Source organism: Falco peregrinus, chromosome 14, assembly GCF_023634155.1.
Source record: "Falco peregrinus isolate bFalPer1 chromosome 14, bFalPer1.pri, whole genome shotgun sequence".
Classification (NCBI taxonomy): domain Eukaryota; kingdom Metazoa; phylum Chordata; class Aves; order Falconiformes; family Falconidae; genus Falco; species Falco peregrinus.
Window position 1 is genome coordinate 3,995,243 of NC_073734.1, and position 22,193 is coordinate 4,017,435.

The 22,193-nt window shown below is 42.2% G+C and overlaps 1 protein-coding gene across 4 annotated transcripts in view; it reads left to right on the top strand.

Moving 5' to 3' along the window:
- The window catches only part of ANKRD11 (ankyrin repeat domain containing 11), a 159,869-nt gene that overhangs the window by 21,152 nt on the left and 116,524 nt on the right, over window positions 1-22,193 (top strand). For all 4 annotated transcript variants that reach the window (XM_055819012.1, XM_055819011.1, XM_055819013.1 and 1 more), the window contains exon 2: window positions 6,066-6,145. The gene's annotated coding sequence lies outside the window, so the exon portion shown is untranslated. The remainder of the gene's footprint in view (window positions 1-6,065; window positions 6,146-22,193) is intronic.

Sequence of the window (22,193 nt, forward strand, 5' to 3'; positions counted from 1 at the left end):
CACACAGAACTATCTTGATCTGTATTTTTGAGGACAGTATCGGGTTATTTTGTATTTTATCAAGTGGCAAAGATGACAGGAGCTTTAAAAAATGTAGATCTCAGCATACATGTTATCTGCAGGGCAAAATAAAGGAACTTTTGAGAACAAGAATATGTTACCTACTTAGTTTCTGAAAGCTATCAAATTAAATTTTACTTGATGTTTCAATTTTGTCATGATCGAACATACTGAAAGGTGGGTTTTTTCCTTTTTTTTCTTTTAAGTACTAGTGGAGTTCTCTGCACTTGTGTAATTGGTACTGTATGAGCATAGCTGGCTATTATAATTGCTTCAGAAATACTTGCTTCTTTGTAAATTCTAGTGAGTGGCAGTTTTTGTAGCTCATATCACTACCGGAAATTTCTTAAAATGTAGGGACAGCTGCATGCGTGAGCAACTGTGACTGGTCTCACTGAACATAACAGTTTGCTCAGCATGCATTTGTTTGGAGGTGGTTGGTCTGTAAGCTGCTGATAGGATGCAGGGCATTTCAGTTAAAGGCATGTTATTTATCTCTAATTTCTGCCTAGTTCTTGGAAAGAAATCTCCCCCCCCCCCCCCCCCCCCCCCCCCCCCAATCTCCAGTGCAACACCTCTCCTTTTCCTTCCTCTTTCTAAAGAGCATCAAGCTGTGTAGAGTGGTCTGGGTGTGCTTCTCCAGGCTCTTGAGTGAAATCGCCACAAATCTGATGATCTTTATTGGCCGTATGTCTGTCAGCGGGCTGGAGGAAAGCCCTCACTGCTGCGGTGGGCAGGACTGTTCTTGGCTTTCAAGGTGGTGTGAGAAAAACCTACAGAATGAAGGGGAGGCAATAATTTCTACACTGTTTTTGTATATGTGGCATTTTATTTTTTTCCTCTAACTCTAACACTTGTCTGGATTCTTAAGCAACATGGGTGCTGTAACCAGGCAGGAATAGAATCCCTGTTGTTGCAGAAGGTTCCTACAAATACTCCTAGAAGATCTGTAGTTGATAGTAAGTACAGGGGGTTGGCAGTGCTGTCTGCTTATGGATTCCCCCCATTTTCATTCAGATTCTTGAATTATAATGTGATTTGGTTTTTTTTTTTTTTTTACAGTTTCTGAGAATAAGTGTTCTTCACCATTTCAGCAGGGTGAAAGATCAGTTTTTGTATACAGGGTGCTGTGCAGGCAGTCTCTCACAGTTGTTCTGAGCATGCCTATGGGGGTGCGTTGGAAACCATTTCTCCCACCCCCCCCCCCAGTTTGTTGTGCCTGTGCCTCCTTGAGTTCTGTATCTGAGGTAATGGAGCATATCTGAAAGCGTGAGCTCATTGGTGTCTTGTGTGTTCCCCAGTGTATATTTTTACTGAAGCCCTCAGAGAGATGCCTTATTGAAATTCTGTCTCTCCCTGAAATTATTTTGAGGGAAGCAGATGAGCGCTGTGGAAAAGGGCTGTCCTACTCCCTAGAGATTTTTTTCCATTCTCAAGTTGGTCTAAACCAGAATCTAAATATCACACTGATATCCTGTTATGCTTCTTAGTTCTGCATCACCATAAAATCTGAATTGATGCAAGCCTGTCTTTAAATCAAAATACAACTTTTTGCTTCAAAGAAGCACTAACAAAAAACGTAGTTGCTTGTGGGGAGTTTGGCCTCTTGGTTGCTTGAAATGAGGCTTTGGCAGATGGCTTCTTTCTTACTCCCTGTAACATGGAGATTTAAGTAGAACCCTTTCTGCATTCTGTTGATCAAATTTAGAAATATTTAGATGTATAAAATTGTTGAATCTTGAACATATTTTTTAATAGTGACCCTTCTAAGTGACTCTGCGCCTGTACAGAACTGGCCTGTTTTTTTTTTTTTTTTTTTTTTTTTTTTTTTCTTTTATGGCTGACATCAGTGTATCGAGCCACCTTCCACCTTGCTGCTGGAACTAGTTAGTGTTCCTCTGCCAGTTTGCAACTGCCTGGCCAAGCTGCTTTGATGCAAGTAGTCTATAGTTACCTTAATGCAAGTATACTTGGGTTTTTTCAGGTCACATCTTGTGGTTGTAAAGCATTTTCCACCTTCAAATACTGATTGCTGTGAAGTTACAAGATACCCTTTTATTAAAGAAGTTTGAATTACTTAATTCCTGGATTTTTTCAGTGAAAGCCAGCAAAAGCTGTACCCTGCACTCTTGATCTGAAGCTTACTGATTGGTGTGGGCATGCAGCAAGAAGAATCAGTAAGTGATCTGTGGGGAGCTGCTGAGGACTTACATGGTCAATGTTACAGAACAAGAGTTGGTGGGAGAATTTAGAGGCTGAAACTTTTTTTTTTTAATGGAACTCTCTGCTTACCCAGAGTTTCCAAATTACTTCACATTAATGTAAAATAAAACATCACAGGTCTTGAAAGACTGAGCCTGTTTTTAAAACAGAACCTGGTCACCTTGAACACTTTAATTATTTGGGATTTATACTACCATTTCAATGTGAAGGAAGACTGAATGGCTGCCATTTTGCATTGCAAAATGATTTCTGTGTAGCTACAGTTAGCTCGGCATGCACCAGAGTGTTGTCCAGTGGTCAGCGTTTTAAGTTCACAGAAGGGAAAACAAGGATTGTAATGTTAGTTTGTGAAGTGATATGTTTTTGTCAGAAGCTAAGAAAATTGAGTGGATAAATGTGTGTAACGTTATTAGTTTAGGCTTTTGGAAGTGAAGCTAGTTTTAAGTTGACATATAGGATACTGCACAACAGCAGTGCTGTGTGAGGGACCCAAATATGTATAGCCAGACAGGTATTACCCATGATCTGTGCGTTGGGCATCTTCCACTGAAGTATTAGCTGTACTTCAGAAGTAATTTCATAACCATTTTGTAAAAAAAATAAAAATAATGGTACCCTATTCCTTATGAAAGTTGTTTGGCTCATATGTGGTCACTATTTCAGTGTTACAACACTCAATGTATGTTTTATATATGAATTAAGTAATGAATAAAATTGCTCTACATAGGCCAGGAAGCAGGTGTAAATAGAACTTCAAAATTGTGTATCGGTACGTCACTGGACAGGATTTCTGTAGACTTTTTGATAATTTTGTTCACAATTGATCATAGTCACTGCTATCAGCAAGTAGCACTACTGAATTTTGAGATAATGTATTTGGAAGTTCAGCTTCCCCCCAGCCCCAGTTTATCTTTTATTACTGTTTAAGTGGATAGCTCTTATTAGAGTTGTGACTGCTGTTATGGAGAAGAAGAATATAACAGGAGCAGAGGAATCATACTGGAAAAAATGCTGTGTGGATGTTGTCATCACACTCCATAGGACTGCAGTTCCCCATCAGGGGATCCTTCAGTGCCCCAGGACTCGCTTGCCTTGGGAAAACACAGGAGGTAGCTGTATGTCTTTATCTCCTTTGCTTTTTTGAAAGAAAAGTGTCACAGAACTTTAATTTGTTTCCTTTTTTGCTCCTTTGGAAAAGTTCACCTGCTGTAGGATTTACTTTGAGTCATGACCACGCGCCTTTGTATGTTCCTTTGGATTTTCTGGTTTTACTTTGGCCTGCTCCTTTTAGCTGTGGTTCCTAAGGCTTTCCTCAGCTTAGTTGGTAGCAGCTCTGGGTTGGATGCAGCTGTGTTCATCATCTGGAAATCTTCCCTTTGACTTTTCATCAGGGAGTGAAAGTTTCTCAAAACAAACCAGGCTTTCCCAGGGCTCCCAGTCCCCTCGGCTCTATATCCTGGTCAGCCGTGCAGTCTCTCCTGGATGGTTATTTAAAGACCATCCTGTTGGAAAGCAGGTGTCCAAATCCAGCTACATCAGCGAAGTGCTTTGTAAGGTGATGGGCAGCAGTGAAGTATAAAATTGAACTGCAAGTCATGAGCTCTACACAGGCCAGTCCTGTGGACTGCGAAGTTGTGAGAACATCATAGGAAACTAAATCTGTTGCTGTTTAAAGAAGCGTTGCACTCTGGAGTGTGGTGTGAGGGAGCTGGGCCTTGGAAGTTGTGGAGGCAGAATTCGGGAGGATAATAATAGACTAAAACAAGGTTTTAAAAGTAGTGGTTGGCTGTCCCAAAGGAGCTCCACAGTAAAGGCATCTGTGTGTGAGAGGTTTTACAAAAAGAACACAAGAAGCGGAATGTAGTTAGGAGGGGGACCAGTATGTGAAGGTCCTAGGAGTTAGGGTGGTGGTCAAGTTGGGGAGCTTTGGCACTTTGTAAGGCGCAGCTGTAAGTGGAGTAGGTGAACAAAAGTGGTAGGTAGTTTTGCTGAAATGCACGTTTTGTACTTTGTAGTTCCCCACTTGTAACTTTATATATGCGAGGTTTTGAGTATAAAATTGGTTTTTAGAACTTTTCCTTTCAGAAGAAAAGGTACTTTGGAAGAAACCCGAATTTTCCGTTGTCAGCTGGAACAGGGGTTGGTCACTGTGTCCCTTAGTGTGGTTTACAGAGTCTAGAGTTCAGGTGGGACGTGGGATTTGAAGAAGGGAATTTGGCATTGAGCACTATGGCATTGGCAGTGAACCCTTTAACCCGTTTGTCTGAACCAGAATAACTTCAGTCGGATGGGGCAAAGCCCAGTGCCTGTGCTTCAGGTTACTGCTGCTTGCCTGGCACAGCTGAGATTTAGCAGTTGTAGTCTGCAGTACGTCATCAGCTTATTTCTTTTTACAAAGTTCTGCTATTGAGCTGCTTCGCTGTGGAAGCATAGCAGAAGCTCAGGTATTGCTGTTATATATCTAATGCATGTTTTGAAGAAATTTTGCTTTTTTGTTTGGAGCACATATTGACTCTTTCCATATTTACAGGTCCCTTACGGGTAGAAGTAAGAACCTGCTAATGCTCAGTGGATATCAGGAAGTGTTTTGGTTTGACATGGATGTAAAAAAATCCTGGGATAAGACAATGTTTTACGTGTGGCTCTGCCCACGCTTTCTGGTCTTCCACATTGCAAACCCTCAAAAGTACTTATTTGTAGTTCGGGCTTGCCCTTGCTCATATAACTTGTACAGGCTCCTACTGAGCTGTGCTGTCTGAAACTTGTCCCCTCTGCAGCTGGGGAGCAGGTCAGAGCACCTGAAAACCAGTATTGACTTCTGTGGAGATCTCATCTGGAACAGACTAGTTTGCTCTGGCTGGGAGAGAAATTTATTTCTGAGCAAACGTGCTTGTCAGGCATGCAGGCGAAGCTGGGTGACTCACAAGAGAGGCCGGGTTTAGCTGCAGCCCTAATGCTTGTCAAGCAAGTTGGGTTTCTGCACACGCTGACGTGACAGTCACCTGAGACTGCTCAGCTCCACACAGCTGAGCCTTCCTCTGTCGTGAGAAGTGGTGAAGGGCTCAGGTACTGCATTTCGGGCTCAGAATCGTCTGCCAACCCTTTCATGTACACATTCAGTTGCCCAGTTAATGAATGGAATTCCTCATTGCTGTGGGTGCTGAGAGCTCCTGGTGGTTCGTGCCCGATGTCACTTTGGGAATTTGTAGCTGGAAAAATATCCTTGAAAAGTGCAGCAAGACCTGTTTAAAAAAAAAAAAATAAAAAAAAATTAGAAGCTTGTAATAGATTAGCTGCTATTCAGAGCAAGGATCTGAAGGTATGTTTAAAAAGAAAGTGCTTGTGTCACGGGTAATTCCACATAAGTTGTTCAAGAAAGTGAATTACTGGGACAGGGCACCTGGTAGCACAACGTGGGCAGTTCACTCTCTCCCTGCGTAGTCTGTCGGTTCATGAGTTTCTCACAGTTGGGGGGGTGACATACATTTTTTCCGTAAATAAAATGACTGTAAAACCACACAGATGGTTACAGAAACCTTGAGACAAGTAAATTTTTCTTCTAATCAAATAGAAGAAAGTTATGGAACTTGGCTGATGCTCTGCTAAGCTTTTCACAGTTTCTTTTATTATTCTGTTTGTGCAGATTCCCAATCAGAAACTTTATTTCTGGATCAGGCAAGGATTTGTATTTAGTAGCCTTCATGTACTCAAATACAGCATGCTTGTGGTGAATAAAATTATGTGCTTTAACTTTCTAATGAACAAATTCCTCTGTTTTTCAGATTACACAGTGTTTTTGGGACACATCTCTGTTGGATTTTAATATATGTCCTGCTAACAACAGCTTTCAACTATGGAATCGGTAAATACTTACCTTGCTTCTGTCCAAATTTTCTGTTTTATTACTGAACAAGTGCTTGTGTCCATGTTGATGTGTTTGGATTGGTTTTGTGCTGGTTTACCCCCTCCACCCCCCCGCCTTTTTTTTCTTTTATTTTCTGAAATTTGAAGGTGAAAATTGCAAACTTCCATGGAATAACTTAAAGGTACTAACCCAGAATATATTGGGAAAAGTCTTTAGTTCCAAGATGCCCTTTCACTTTTACATAACATCAAGTGTAGCAAGTTTTTCCCTAACTTAAAGTTAACTTTCCTGTGGGGGCAGTTCCAGCACTGGTTTGTCCAACAGACTGTGTAGTTTGTTGGTGCTGTTGACTTCTGAGTGTTAAATACTCTCCTGCCTCTAGTATATCATGGTTCTCCACTTTGAAAAAGTCTTTTTAAGAAAAAAGTTATTAAAAAGTGCCAGTTGCACAGTGTTATGTCTCCTTGTGATTAGTATAATTGAAACAGATGGCACCTATGTTTCATTTTGGGCAGAGAAACCTCCCAATATGCCGAGAGTACAGTTTGATTTTGCATTAGGATTCAACTTTTTGGTAGCATCAGCAGATGTAGAAATAATAGGCTGTCTTGGAGTGGAATTTAGGGGAGGGGAAAAAAGATTTTTGCCTCAGTATTTCTGAGAGAGGTGGGTGCTGTTCTCTGGAAAGCAAAATGATGTAGCTGGTAGGAAGGAGTTTGTTCTTGCTGAGTTTTTTTGCAGTGCTGGCAGTTTGGTGTGTTGCAAGCTGAATAAAAGCTGTTGTTTGCTGCTGTCCATGAGCTCAGCTTTGCAGTGCCTGTCGAGGTGGTGTTATGGAGGGGAAGCGCATTGGTGCAGGGTTCAAGGTCATCCTCAGTGTGCCCAGAAACGCTATGGAGAAGGCTCTCAGTGGGTAACCTACGGTGTGTTGCTTCTGCTGTGGCACCTTGGGTACTTGGCTGACCTCTTGGTTTATGCTGCAGTGGGATTATTTGTGTTGAAGTTGTTAATACGATAAAAGGCCATTATTGAAGGAGAGTTTCTCTGTGTGGAAATACAGGTCTGCTCTGTTAGGTGGCTTTGAAAGCTGGTAAGTTTCTTTCATCCTGGATTTTCAGAAACCAAACAAAAGAATCTTACTCCTCAGTGTTCTATGTAGTAAATCTTAGTTATTTATTATTTAGCTTGTCTGTAATAATTCCAAGGTATTTAGATGGAGAGAAGATGTTATTTCAGTTTCCCTTGGTGAATATTAATAGTGGTAGAAGCCTTTCACAGTGAAACAAAACGGACTAGGCATCAGTAACTCTCCCCTGCTGCAGTTAAGTAATTAAAGTGTATCAAGTGTGAGACCTTTTGCTGTAGTGTGCAGTAACTCTTTCTTTAACGGGTGCTCTGCAGTCCCATGAAAAACTGAACTGAATCCTAACATCAATTATAAACCAGGTTGTTTACTACCTATTACATTTCATAGTTCGTTACGATGATTTTTCATTTAGAGTTTTGAAGTAAATGGTGTTTTGCTTTCCTGAATGCAAACCGTGCTTTTAAAAACAGGATAGAATTAATTGCAATACCTTCCACTTTATCAAAAACTTAATAAATGTTCAAACATATTTGCACAGTATACTTGCCCACTGGGCAAAATGGCTTGCTTCCTGACAGATTACAGAGCATTACGGTGGCTTGCGTCTCTCCAGGGCCTTTTGTCTGCATCACCTGCCTTTTGGCCACTAATACCTTTTAGGGTTATTACTGAGCTTAAATTATGCGCTGCATTGCTGTGGTAGCTGCCCTTTAGAAAAGTTTGCCGTGTAGGCTTTTCTCCATCTTTAGCCCTTTTCTCTTTGGACGTTTTGTACTTTATCTGAAGCTGCGCTGTGTTGATTGTGGGTCTAGCTGAAACCGTGGATGGAAGAACTTGACAGATGAAGGTTAAGGATGTATCATGTGACAAAGCATTCAGACTGCAGAAAGAAATAATTACTTAGGAAGTCAGATGTTTCTCTGACTTCTGAAACAAAACAAAAAAGAGTGATTTTGCTTTGTGGGTTGTGTGAGCCCTGGGAGGAGACAGTTGAGTGACCTTTTCCAGTAAAATTGGTTTTTATCTGCTGCTCTGCAGAGACAGACAATTGTGTTACTTAAAATGCATACTGGTCTGGGGTCTAATAGCTCCATTCCTGGGCCCCTGCAGTATGGAGATACTGGCGAGAAGAGAACATCAGAATCCTCCAGTGCTGGCTGAAAAAAAATTAACCAAACCTGGCATGTTCTGAAACTGTAGAGGTGAGTTCATAGGCTTTGTGCTGTCGGGGAGGCTGTGGCATACACGATCACTGCAGTTTATCACGCAGGTTCCAGCCAGTGCGCTGATGTGCAGTTTATGCCATCCTCTGAGCAGCCCAAAGATTGAACAGAATTCATGTCTGGCCCAAGCTTGAGTAAAAACTTCTCCTCCTAAAAAGCAATGATTCTAAAAGCAGGTCATCATCTTTGACTCCTGAGGCTGTGTATGCTTAAAACCCTGGGGTGCTTCCATACCCAAGTGCCAGACTAGCAGTGTGATGATGTGTCACCTTCCGTCTTGTCTGAGGAGTAGCTGTTGTCATGAAAGTGCTCAGCTTTCGTCACTTGTCCATTCGTGACCATGAGAATGAGGTTGCCTTTGCTGTAAACCTGTGAGTGAAAATGCACTGGGGCACAAAACTGGTTTGGTTTTTTTCTCCTCTGTCCAAGCAACATGATCTGAAGAATGCTGCATGGATTCCCCACTGAAAGGGACTAAGGAGCCTGACTTCCAGGACCAAGTTTACCTCTGTAGTAAAATCCTGCTGTGTTCACTATTCCGACAATGCTGTCTCATGCTTTGAGGCTTGGCTAATGGAAATAAAGCTTCAGTGCTGGAAGGGGACTTGGAGGGGGTACCACTGTGCTGTCCCCTTCAGTTGCAAACCTAATGCAGGGTGTTTCTGTGCCTGGGAGGTGGTTTGTTCCCATCACATATGCCAATACCACTGGTTGTGATGGTGTGCTGTTAAGCTGATGCCCAAGATATTCAGCATTTAAATAAAACATAAATGTTTAGAGGTTTATGTGGACTGTTTGTGGCATGATGTGCTGACCCAGAAGTAGTTGCATTGGTGCAGCTGGAGGACCAGTAATGTTGCGGTATTTTGCAGGGAGGGAGCGGAGGACCTTGTTCCACCGTAGGAAGTGCTATGAAAGTCTGAGATTTCTCCATCTTGGTAGATGGCTCCTTTATTGTGAAATACAGGAGATGCTACAAACATTGCTAACCCTTAGTTCTCTAAAAGAGACTTACGGGGTTTTGTGCATGTTTTTAGGTTCTCCGTCCCTGCCCCCCCCCATCATCCTGTGCTCCCCCCGACCCCCAGCTTTCTGTAGTAGAGGACCTATCTAAATGAGTGGAGAAAAAGGGAGCTCAGTTGACTGTGTGAGTTGCCAGCTTCATGCAGTATGAGCAGCCGCAGCACAGCACCTCTCATGCTGCAATGAGTAGGACAGGTATTTTCTCACTAAACAGTTTTGAACAGTTTGCTCAAAACAAGCCAGGTCCATCGTGGTAGCTGCTTTTTGCTTGTTGACAGCAAGAAATTGCTCCATTGCACTGGGCTTGTTTTGGGGTTCAATGACTCGACTGATTCGCAGAGCTGGTCCCCAGCGCTGGAGCTGATGGCTGGTGTGATTCGCGCTTTCCTGATGTCTTCATTAGGGGAAGCAGAGGGGTCAAGGCTTTCTCCAAGCAGCAGAGAGATTGCAGTGGCTTTTGATGGTTGTTTTGGCAGTGGTATTTTTACGGAGTTCATAATGAATATGTAGGTGTAAGATTAAAAGAATGAATAAGGTAGGGCTGCTAAACAGAATTGCTTTTCAGAGCTGCAGCCGTGCCTTGTTCTGACCTCCTGAGAAGGATACAATTGTAAAGCTGAGGCCCGTAGTGGAAAAGCAATTACAATACATGCTTCCAGGATTGAATTGTCCTCTGAAAGTCAGATGCTGCAATAATGGTAGTGTTGTTTAGGTGAAACGTGACTTTACTTAACTGCTTGGTGTTTTTCTATTAATGTTCTTTAATATGTTCATATACAGTTTTCAATTCTTACTGCTTTGGGGAAAATAAAGCTTAGTGTTCCACAAGGAAGATATTTCTTTGCATAGAAGTGTTCTTCTGAGCTCTCTGGCTTTTTTCCACATCTTTCAATTCTTATCCCTTCCGAATTAGAGGGGTTGGAAGATAACACAACAGAAGTGCAGCGTATGGTTTTTTTTATTTAACATGTCGGTCACAGCCGAGCTGAGCAGGGAGGCTTTCTGTGTGGGTCTGGGGTACGGTTCGAAAGCACTGTTTTTTGGGGTGAGAAGCTGATGTGTTATGAAGCAGTGCCTGGAGAGGAGGGGTGGGGAAGCCATGTGCAAGTGGAATTAGTAGTCCTATGTAACATTAAAGAACTAGAGCTGTGACTTGTGGGTTTGACTGACTTTTGCTGTGGTTTGCACCCCAACCCTGAAATGGTGGAGCCCTTTCTGTCATAAAAAAATCTGATTTTGAAAGTGCTGCGCAGCAGCTGGGTGGCTCTTTGGGTGCAGGTTTGCCTGGAGTGATTCAAATGAGGGAGTTTGGGTTTGTGCTGCTGTGTGGCTCAGCCAGGGAAGGCTGCAGCCAGGGTGGACAGGAGATGGATTGGTGGAGAGTGTTTCCTACCCAGTGCTCTTCTCTGGCATCGTGCTTGTATGCTGTCATACCTGCATGAATGCAAGGTGGGTTTCCATGGCCCTTAGAAGTGGTAAACTTTTCTGCCTTGTCTATTTTGTGCTCTGTAATGGACAGCACTGAAGTTAATCTGAATTTAATTTTTAAAGCTGTATCTTCACAGTAAGCAGAAGTTAAGCAGAGGTGGCTTTATTGTGAGCCTAGATTTCTAGCCTGGCTAGAACAGGTCTTGAGTTTTTGGATACGAAACACTGCTGAGACATACAGAAAATCCTTCCCCTGTCCCAGTGAAAAAGCTGGATTCTCAGATGTAATCTTAGCCTGAGTGTTTGATTTGAGCATCTGAATTGCTGCTTTTACAGTTCTCTGTATTTTATCAGAACTTGTTAAGTTGCCAGTGTTACTTATATGCCACTTTTGGCAGATGTCACCTACATGCCCTCAGTCTGAACGTACCTTTTAGTAGAAGTGTAGGTAGGGAGGCTCCTTTCTTGAGTGTCAGGTGTTAGAGAGTGGAGCTCTTGAGTTAATTTACTTTCACTAACCTTTCCATTGCTAATAAGCTAACCTGGCCCATGTGCATAGTGCAGCCTTTAATGAACAGATCTGAGCTAAGCAGGAACTTCTTTGAAAAAATTTATTGCTTGACTTGTTCTTTGGGTGTAATTCAGATCTGTGTGTTCATCATGGCATAGAGGGAGTTCTTGGTAAGAGCGAGCAGTCCACCACCAAATAAAACACTTGTCTTTGTTCTTGTGTTCTGTTTAGAACTAGGCAAAGCTGTGGCAATAATTACCTAAAAAGATAGAAGGTTGGTGTGTGTCCCCTGCCGGAATCTACTTGGTTTTGAAAATTTATTCTCTGAAGGGGCTACATTGTGACAACAGAAATCCTGGTTTTTAAAAGAAGTGTACTTGAGTTAGGGTATTTTAGGTTTGTATCAGCTAAGGACTCTACACTTAAAAATCACAGTTGCGTTTAGAAACAAGCTTGTAACATAGATGGCACACAGGATCACAATTTCCAGTAACTGGCGGAGTCTTATTTCTTGGGGGAAGATTCCTGAGAGACATAGAGCCCAGGTGACACACGGAAGCATGATTTTGGGAAGGGAATCTGCAGGTTATTTGGTATGTAAATGGCCAGTTAGTGTTTCCGTTTTTGTGCAGCAGTGTTCCTGGGTGCACCCTCTTCTGAAAGTAAAAGTGCTTCCTGACGGGTTCTGGTGTGGTGGGTGAGGTGCAGCCTTTGGAGTAATGGTTTTATTTATTTATGAGTGTTTTGTGTAGCACCAAAGTTTATTCTTGAAAGGGACTGAAGTTACAGTCTCCGCCCTGAGGAAGTGACACTCAGGGTGTGAGATGACAGGCTTTGCAGGGGAACGGCAAGATTACACAAAATACGGCTGAAATCGCTTGTTTTCAGAAGATATCCATCATGCTGTGATTAAGTGCAGATGATGCATTTGGCAGCAAGAGGTGTGCAATCTGTTCCTACCCTAAGGAGCTTGCAGACCAAAGGCCTGCTGATAAGACCAGACTCACTGTTGTACTTCTTGAATGAATAATGGTTTAGGGTGTTCTTGTTCCATTAACTTTTGCTCTTTTAAATAATAGTGTAGACAATTGTGAGCCTGGTGATTTTGACATTCAAATTCGTGAATTCTTTAAGTCGGGGGAAGTAGCTTTTTGTGGGTTTGGGGGAATGCATTCCTGTGGCATGAATACTGAGTAGATGCATCAGCGACTTGGGCATCTTCCAACCCCAGCCATTCTGTGATCTTCAGTGGAGCCACAAGTGGGACAGTTGGTGTCCGACAGGTAAAAGCCAGCTGCCTGACACCCCTCAAGGTGGGAATTGGTGGTGTGAAGTAGCAGGAAACACAAGTCTGAATTTTATGGAAACCTTGCATGGAAGGTGATTTGGCTGAACCACTGAAGTGTCTAACACCATAACAGAGAGGTGCAGTCTGTTTCTGTAACACGTACATACATGTAAGAGGGGGAAATGATTATTGCAAGCAAATGCAGAATTGAGGGATATGCTTTATTGATCCCCTTAGAAGGGAACTCCTTATAAAAACAGGAAGTGCTTCTGAAAAGTAAGTCTTAATTGTCAAGTGTGAAGATGGAGACTAGGTGCCATCATTATTTCTGTTCCCTTGGTTAAGTTCTTGGCAGAGCTTTAATTTTAGAAGGACAGGACAACAAGGGCTGAGATTTGCAGGCTCAGTCTAATTCATTACAGGCTTAATTAGATGCTTGAGAACACAGGTACTCTTGAAAATTTTTGCAACGCTGCTTGTTATCCCTGTTTTATAGTAGTGTGCTGGACTTCTCCAGAAATTCAAAGATCACTGAGTTGTATTTAACAAGTTAATGTTTTAATTAGTATTTTGATCTTGTGTTGAGACTGGGCGGGCTAATTGTTTCCAATTGTGGAGATGTGCAGAAGCTGGGAGAGGGATTTCTTGGGTGTTTTGAAGAAACTTGCATCTTGTGGACATTCAAGCGAGTGAGGGGGTGTAGGCTGTTGTCTGTGCTCACGGTGGCAGAGGCTCTGAGGGGCTTGAATTCCCAGAACCTCCCCCTGTGCCTGGGTGTTTTGGGAAGCCGACACGCCTGGCTTTTCTGTCCTCAGAAGTGGCTTTGGTTTGGTAGACAAGTACTAGAAGCTCTGCTTTTACTCAGAACTGTTTAATCCGCATTGCCTGCCTTCACCGCTGCCCAGGCTCATCCCGGCTGTGGGCAGATGGCTGCAGGCAACTGCATCGGGGCATTTTGGGAAGTCACAGCCTTTTTGAGAGGGCCGTGGCAGAAACCAGAGAGTAAAGCAGTTTTCTGAAGCACTGTGGGAATGCCTAAAACTCTCCTCTTCCCCTGGGAGTGGTGGTCTCAGCTGTAATGTTTTTAACTCTTGAATTTGGAACAGACTTAGAAGCTCACCTTTGGGGGTGGTAGCTTGTTAAGTTGTCAATACTATTGCCTGTAACCATCTGTTCCTACCACTAAGTAGCTGCAAAAATCAGTAATTTATTTTTTTTTTTTTTTTAGGCTTGGGTGTAAATCTTCTTCCTTGTTATTTTAATGGTCTCCCTCATTATAAAAGACAAGCATCTCCACAATGCTGGAAAGGCAGAACAACATTCTTTCTTTAATCTTTCATCAAAATTTATTTGAAATTTAAATTCAAATAGTTACCATATTAGAGGTTGCTTTGGAGCACAGTAGTTGTTTCTGGTGAAGTCAGTGCATGGGTGTCTCTTATCAAACAGGAATGTGCTTGTGTAACTTCACCTTTCTGGGTTAACCGCTGCTAAGAGGAATGGAGATGGCAGGCGTGTGTACAATTTGTTTTGGGATATTGCCACTGTATATGGATGCTGTGTTTGCTTTTGCAAGTAAAACTTGTCATGGATTCTTATTTTCTATTTATTTTTGTCCTAGTGAGTTACTAATCCAAGTGGGCTGGCATTGGTAGTTTTGATAATCAGTTGCTGGTGGTGGTAGCTAGGGTTACAGAGGAGAGGTGGTCTGGTGGTTGTCGTATGGCAGTCACAGGAGCGCTGACAGCAGCATCAGTTGTTGGACAGACAAGATGGGACTACTGCATGTTGTACCTTGAGTTATCCAGGGCTGGGATTTCACTCCGAGATTCAAACTGCAGAATCAAAATGGATTGACCTCAAATAATGATGTTAGTGTTTTGGGACGTGAGATCCCGGTTACTGGGGTTGTCTTCAGTGCTGTCACATGGTGCGTAGTAATGACACTTTTCTAATACAGGAAGGCTTTGCAGCCCGAGGCCAGGTGTTCTTCAGTTTTTATTCTCTTCCTTACTGTGTCACTGGAGTTCAGTTCTGCAAATGTTTGTTTTGGTGGTTATCTGAACTACAGAGTGTATGCCTGAGGGCTCTGTTGAGGTAATGTCCAGTTTTCCCTTCTTCATACCATCTGCATGCTCACCACTGATGTTGAAAGTTGGGTTTTGTCTGATCTAAAAAACAGCTGTTGGATTTAGATGGGGTGTGATGTGATGTGTCTGCCTGGACTCATCCTGTTATACAGTAATGTAAAAATATGGTATTATCTTGCAGTAATATACAAGCAGCAGTGACCTGACCAGCTCTCTTCTCTGGTCAGGCACATGCTGCTGCATCTCTGTGGGCTTTGTTGGAAACCTTCAGGTGCTGTGCATGGCTGAGCAAGGCTGGGAGCAGTGCTTGGGTGAGAGTGGGTCCTGTGCCTCGCTATCACGGCAGGAGAGCAGCCTTGGTACGATGAAGAAATGGAGAAGCTCTTGAGGGATTTAGTCCTGGCTGTAATGAATGGTTTGGAGGATTTGCAGGATAGGAGTGGTCTCCAAAGATTGACAAGGAAGCCCAGAAATGTGCATCTGTTGTTCTGGCAGCTGTAGCTGCCATAAAGAAGGACCTGGCATGCCACTATTAATTTCTTGTGTACCCTTAGAAAATTTTAATACTTCCAGACTTCAGAGTTTTTTAGGAAAAGTTGTTGCTCTAAAAGTTGTCATGCATCTTGCAGGGGGGCTTGAACTCTCTGGGGCAGAGCTCAGGTGTCCTTAAAAAAGTACATTTTCTGTGACTTGCCTTGGCTTCAGATGATAACATTTAAGCTTAATTCTGAATTTCCTGGAATTCTTGACAGTCAGTTTGTTTCTAAGTTTGGTGAAAGGCAGGAGGGCAGTGTTGAGGACTGGATGTGTTTATGTGCACTTGGGCACTCGAGTTTTTCCCCCAAGGCTGACTCGCGGTCCAGTGTAGTTGAGCTCTAGCAGTTGGTCAGATGCTGACAGCAAACTAACACGGGTGGGTGGGTGTGTAATTCTTGGAGGAACTGTAAAAATGAGAGGAGCTGGTCAGTTTGATGCATGTGGGTAGGTATGGGCGGAGGAGTTCTTTTGATATTCATCATTTTTGTCCTTTTATATAATTTTTCAGCCATTTAAAATAATGGTATAAGGATTCAAAGGTCAACATTGAATAGCTCTGGTTATTCTCTGCTGGACCTAGACTTATTGCTGGTGTCGTATAAGAAATATACTTCCTTTTCATGTTACACGGTCAGAAGAAAATGATTTTGTCTTCAGTAGTTTTTACCTCATTCTTGTAGTCTTGCCAATATCCTGTATTTGTTTTTTGCAGGAAGCCTTTAAACGTTTTCTTAATTGGAATTAACTGTTGTAATGGAAATGCACATTTTGGTTGAAGATAATGTAGGAAGTAAATATTCACAGAAATTTTATTTTAAGTTAGTGGAAAAACATTCATTGGAGAGCTTTGCTTTGGAACTTCAACTTCTGAGAGGCTAAAAGAAAGCTTTCGTTGCTCTTGGGTAATAATAAAGGACTAAACCAACTTTACTGCTCCCGAATTATCTTGAGCAACTAACCTCAGACTGATAGTAAGTCTGTTATTGTATTATAAATGATGTTAATTAATGTAATGATGCAGATTGAATGCTATACAAAAGTTCTATGGAGTCAGAATCAAATGACAACAGGTAATAAATAATTTGGCAAAATAAAGACATGAAAACAAATAAAGAATGAAAAAATATTAATCATGTATTCTTTTCCTGTCAACAGTTAGGACCGCATCTGTATGTAGCAGCTGGCCAGTCCTGAATTCATTTCTCCTCTAGTTTTTAACAATGTTTTTACGGCAGTCTGAAAGATCTCTGTCTAAATGAACTGGTAGCAGGGACATAGTGCCTCTGGGCTTCAATTTGGTGAGGTATCACACAGCTAAGTTCTTTCTTTCTCCCAGTAGTATCTTGGTTATTTAGTGCTTTAATGTAAGGAGTACTTGAATATATGAATTATAGACTCAACGGTTTGGTTAAAGATACAGAAACTTTCCTCGTTCCCTTGACCTCAGTCTTGCTGAAGGTAGGAATGCATTTAAATACCTGTAGCTCTGGGTGTATGTATGCAGCTCTTATGTGTACATGCATATGTATTTTTAAATGTCCCCTATTTCAAGGTCATCAACAATTAAAGTTGAAGTGCAGACTGGATTTCCTGTAGCAAGATACCTGTTATTGGAGCTAATTCCCATGATCTGAAAGGAGTGTGGGATGGGGACCAAAGGTTTTCATTTGAATCCTGTGTGGTGCTTTGTACCTGCTGGGATGAGAAGAGTCCGTGTTGGCAGTCTCTTCCCACAGTAGTCTTCAGAGCTGCTTGATCTGTTTTTTTTTCATACTTGTGAAACGGCACCAAGCTTTGGGACGCTCCTGCGTAAGCTTAGGCAATGATGAGCAAGACAATTAATTAGATCTTCAAGAGAGATAAGTATAGCAATGAGTTGTGCATAATAGTAGCTTGGAATTCCAATGACGTGTTTGCAAAATGCTGTGCAACATGCATGCCTTGGCTGAAGCGTAATTATTTCTCAGCGTTGCATGCCCAGATGCCTCTGGGCACTGTAGCAAAATTTAGTAAGCAAATTGTGTGAACAAAAAAGCTCAACTTTGATGGTTTTGCACACACCAAAATAGTTGTCAGTGAAGCGATCAACTGCTGGTTTGGTCATCTGTGGGTGGTGTCTTCAGTGTACTTACAGACGGCAGTTTGCCATTTGGATACCTCCAAGATGCTGCTGTAGACTTAGACTTACTGGTTTGTAATCCTAAATTAAAGGAGGAAAAAGAATAAAAGAATTAAAATTAGATTGCAAGTATGGGGATTTTCTGTACTGTTACCATACAAATTGTGTACTTTTTGACCAGGGATGTGGGCAAGTCTACCTTCTTTCAGAATACTGTGCTGCCCCTAATACTCCTGCCCCAGAGAATTTGGTGGCTTTAAAGATAGGTGTCACTTTAAAGTGAAATGCTTTTGTTAGTGAAACCTCACTTAAAATCATCCCCCATTCAGAGCTTTCTTTTGCTCGCAGAAATAGTTTCTATATTCATATTTAATTTACAGTAGCTCAGAGGAATGAAGAAAGTACTGGACTTTTTTTCTTTTTTTTGTATAGTCTTTATTAAATTTCTTTGGAACAACTCTTGGATATAAACAAGGAGGACACAGTGTACTGGGCAAAGTAGTGAGACATTTTTTGTTAAAACTGTAAGTGTTCATGGCTTTAACATTGGAAGGTAAAAACTGGTGAAGTTCATCAGATACCTTAAAGCAGTTCTAGTTACCACTTGTTCTTTTCCACCTCCTTTTCTGAAGCGATTCTTTGTAGCTTTACCTCTTGATACAGATTTAGATTGTTTTGTTGGGTTTTTTTTGTGACTGAAAACCTTGCATTTCTGATGATGACAGTAAAGAGCTGTGTTCTGTAACTTAGGAGAAAGTTTGGTCATAATTCAAGATGTGGTCCTGGAGAGGCTTCAGTTAGAAGGTGTTGAAAGATGGCTGTATTTTGCAGTTTGCAAAGTTGGAATTTTTTTCCCTGTTAAAACCTTGGGGATCCCTGGGAAAGGAGGTTGATCCTGGCTTTTTCTGCTGGGTGAGTAGGAATCTAAAACTTCACCCCCCTGCTTTGACCTAGTTATGAAGCCCTTGCCTGTAAAAGTATTAATTTGTGGACTCTGAGCCATTTAGTATTAGGCTTGCAGAGTAGTGTACACTTTTCTGTAGAGCCACCTTGAGTTTAGACGTTAAAGGATGGTGATAAATCTGATAAACTTGGTAGAATATATATTCTAGTGTGCTATAAACCCTTCTTTGTTACTCTGGAATTAATCAATGACTTTGACTTCTTTTTTCCCCTGCTGAGCTATACTTTCAGAAGGTATAATTAAAAAAAAAAAAAAAAGCTATAGTTTTCCTTTTTGTTCAACTCTGCTGTTGTTGAACTATGTGTGGTTTGGACTTCAGCCCTCCACAATGTTGGCAGAAGTTCTTGTCTGGAAAGAAATAGTAATTCTTTTGGGGTTGAAAAATGGGGAAGGAAAGATTGCTGTAGCAGAGATGGTTTAAAGCACAATAAGTCAATATGTGTGTATGTGTCTCAGTGTACGCTAAGGTTTGTGTGATTTTATACAGAATGTTCCTTGGTTTTGTGAGGTTTGCTTATTTTTAATTTATTGTAGCCAATCTTATTTTTAAACACTTTATGTGAAGTTTAATGCACTAGCTAAAATTGCAGTAATTGAAATAACTGAAATTTAAATATTGCATTTTAATTCAGCTAAAATGATACAAAGGGTGACCTTAAACTGTCTTTTTAATACAAAGTTTTTCCTTTTGCCTTCTGAGTGCGTAACAGAAGACTACATGCATGCCTTTCAAGCAGCTCATGTCCTCTCTTGGGGTCACAGTCTTAAGTCAGCAATCTGTGTGCCAGGCTATTCTCAGGTGAAGTCTTTGTGGAAATACAGATTAGATGAAGAGGAGGAAGGAAGGGGTGCAGACGGGCCTGGCTGCCTCTGCCATCGTGTGTGGGTGGTGGGGAGCAGCTCTTCTGAATTATGGACACCTTATTGGACTGGTGGTTTTGAGCTCTGAACTGGTGTCAGCTTGCTGTATATCTGGTCCTGGGGCATTAATGCATACCTCTTAACTTCATGTTGGTTTATGGGAAATAACTGAACAGCCAAACATACAGTGATACTCATCCCATTGAGCTTACAGCCACAATACCTGCTGCAGGCCAGGCTGTGCTCAGAGGGATGTTGTGTTGTGTTTACAGGCTGGTGAGTGCGTTGGTGGTCTGTTAGTGCCAGCCTGAAAGATGCTGTGAAGGTGCAAATAGCATTGTGCAGCAACACAAGATGTTCTGTGGCACTGTTCTAGGTGACTGTGCTGGTACATCTGCTTTTGTTTCAAAAACAAGCAAGTTTACGGAAACAAGTATATGTGCGTATACAGACTGAAAGGGGAGATGTCCACTTCTTTCAGCTGAGAGAGTTGTCATCTCTTCTTCTGGAGAGATTAAGAATGCTTCTCTTAACAGCAGCGCTTATGCAAAGATTATGGACAAGATTATTGCCCTGTCGATGCTGGAGGTCAGAATAAATTCATAAACCTTGCTGGTTGAGCTTCTCCTCATTCCCCGGCAGAGACACAGACAGCAGCTTTCCCAGCTACTCATCTCCAAAGAACTGAGTCCTTGTGGAAATCTGTATTAAAATGCAGGACCAAGCTTAGAGTTGCTCTTAGTCTAACAATGTTAACTACTGTGTAGTTTATTCTTTTATTCAGCTTTGTTTTGCTGTGTGAGTGATGTAACTGCTGTGGCTGGGTGGACTGCTGTGTACGTATGGTGCTGGTGGCCAAGCCGGAGTGCCTGGCTGCTCCTGGGAAGCAGCAGAGCTGGAGCGTGGCTCCTCTGCGTTGTGGTGCCAGGAGACAAGGCCACAACACCCAAGTCCAGGGGCGTTCCCAGGGTCCATGTGTGAAGCTCAGCTTGGATTTGCGGAAGGGTCTTAGCTGGGATTACTTTTTTAACGGTGCATTGGGAAGACTTGGACCATTTGAAGAAAGCAGATGTGGAACTGATGTGAAGTGTGAGTGGACTGCTGTGTCACAATTAAAATTTAAAAATGGGAAGACTCAGTACTTGATTTCACTATAGGGCCATAACACTAATAACTCCAGCTTAGAGCTGTTGTAACAAATTTTCTGACAAGTTGGAGATACAGATGTCACTGTGGGTTCACTGCGTTCAGTAGCCTCCTCTGTACCTTTGCAATTTTAGGTAGCTGATGAAGCAACATAGTGTTGAAGTACTTGAACAAAGAATGTATCTGGAAGTGGCTAGTGGTCATTCTGGCAGATACTTAAGACCAAAGCTGCTATTGTTTTTCTCTTAGTTAAACAACAGTCAAGCTCATGCTGTGGCTTTTTTCTTTTCAATTGCAGTATAATGTTAGCTTTTATATATCCCCCGGGCCCACACCCGGGTGTGTGGTGGGCCAGCACACAGATGCATTGTTCGGGGTCCTGCATTCCAGGGAGATCAAATGCTCCGTGCACCACATCAGCTGCACATCTGCAACTGCTAAATCCTCTGCAGTCCTTCCGGATCCAGGTGCCATACAATTACTAGGTTAAAGGCATCAAGAGCTGCTGCTTCTAGGTCCTTTCTGTTTAATTCTGCCTGCTTTGATTCACTACAGCTGGTGAAACAGTTAGACTTGGTTCAGGCATGTGTGGAAGAGAGCTCATTTCATGCTTGGAATTGTAATTATGTTCTTTTCTTTCAAGCTGCCAGCAGTAAAAGATGTCTTCCAGTGTGTATTATCTAAATAAGCTGTAGTGTTTAAATGTTTTCTTATTTCATTTTAAGCATGTGGCAAAATAAATTGTGCTTACTCTTCTAGTTTTGGTTCTGGAGCAATTAATTCCCCATAGCTCTCTCCCGTGATTCAGGCATGCTTATTGTCTCTGTGAAGCTGTGATGTTATGCTGCTTTTAAATAGCTGTGCGAAGGAGAGTGTTGTGTAAGTGTAATGGCCCTGCCCTGACTTGCCCAGTTGGCACTGGTGGTGTCTCTGTGTGCTCTGACTGTGGTCGGTATCTGGTGTTAACAATCTGTTCCATCCCAGTAATCTTTTATACTTAAATAGTAGCTGCTTAGTTTTAGTGAATTTTCATGTGTTTAATATAAGTGAGCAAGAGACAGTACAGTGCAAACATTAGTTCTCTCTTTTTAAAATAGCCTTTTCTGTGCCTGAGTTTTTCCACAATGACTGGATCTGTTTCGGTGTGCCAGTTAACAGTGGGCACCACAGTGATGCTCCAGGTTTACTTCTGGAGGCTGCAGGTGTGAGATTTTGGGCACACAGGTTTGTGTCGTGCTCTTGGTACCAGTCAGCTAGATTTGGGGAGGAAAGAGCCTGACAAGAACGCAGGTGGTTTTAACTCGTGCTCGTGGGTATATCTGCAGCTTGGATCTGACTACCCTTGGTAGGTAGCACCTATTACCTCTCTTTTCTCACTTCTCACCTTTATTTTTCACGTAATGCCAGCTGTACGGGTCAGATCCTTCCCTTCCCTTGGAGGATAAATACTGTTCCTTGAGAGCCTGTCTTTCAGCGGCCTGATCTTTGGGAGGAGTATGTTCCTTCAAACATGATCCACAGGAGACCGCTCCACTTCTCTTCCCCTGATCGCTGAGAGTCCTGTTGACTTGGAGCGGTAGCTGACACTTAACATGCAGGATAGTTCTCCAGTGGGAGTTTGAAGGCTGCTGTGGGGCAGTGCCTTGGCTCATGGATGCGCCAGCTTGCCTTAGGTAGGGAATGTGCTTCCCTACCTATAGTGCCAGTGAACAGTTCTCTGAATGTACCTGATCTTCTGGAGGGGCCCCTGCATGTGCTGTGACCACGG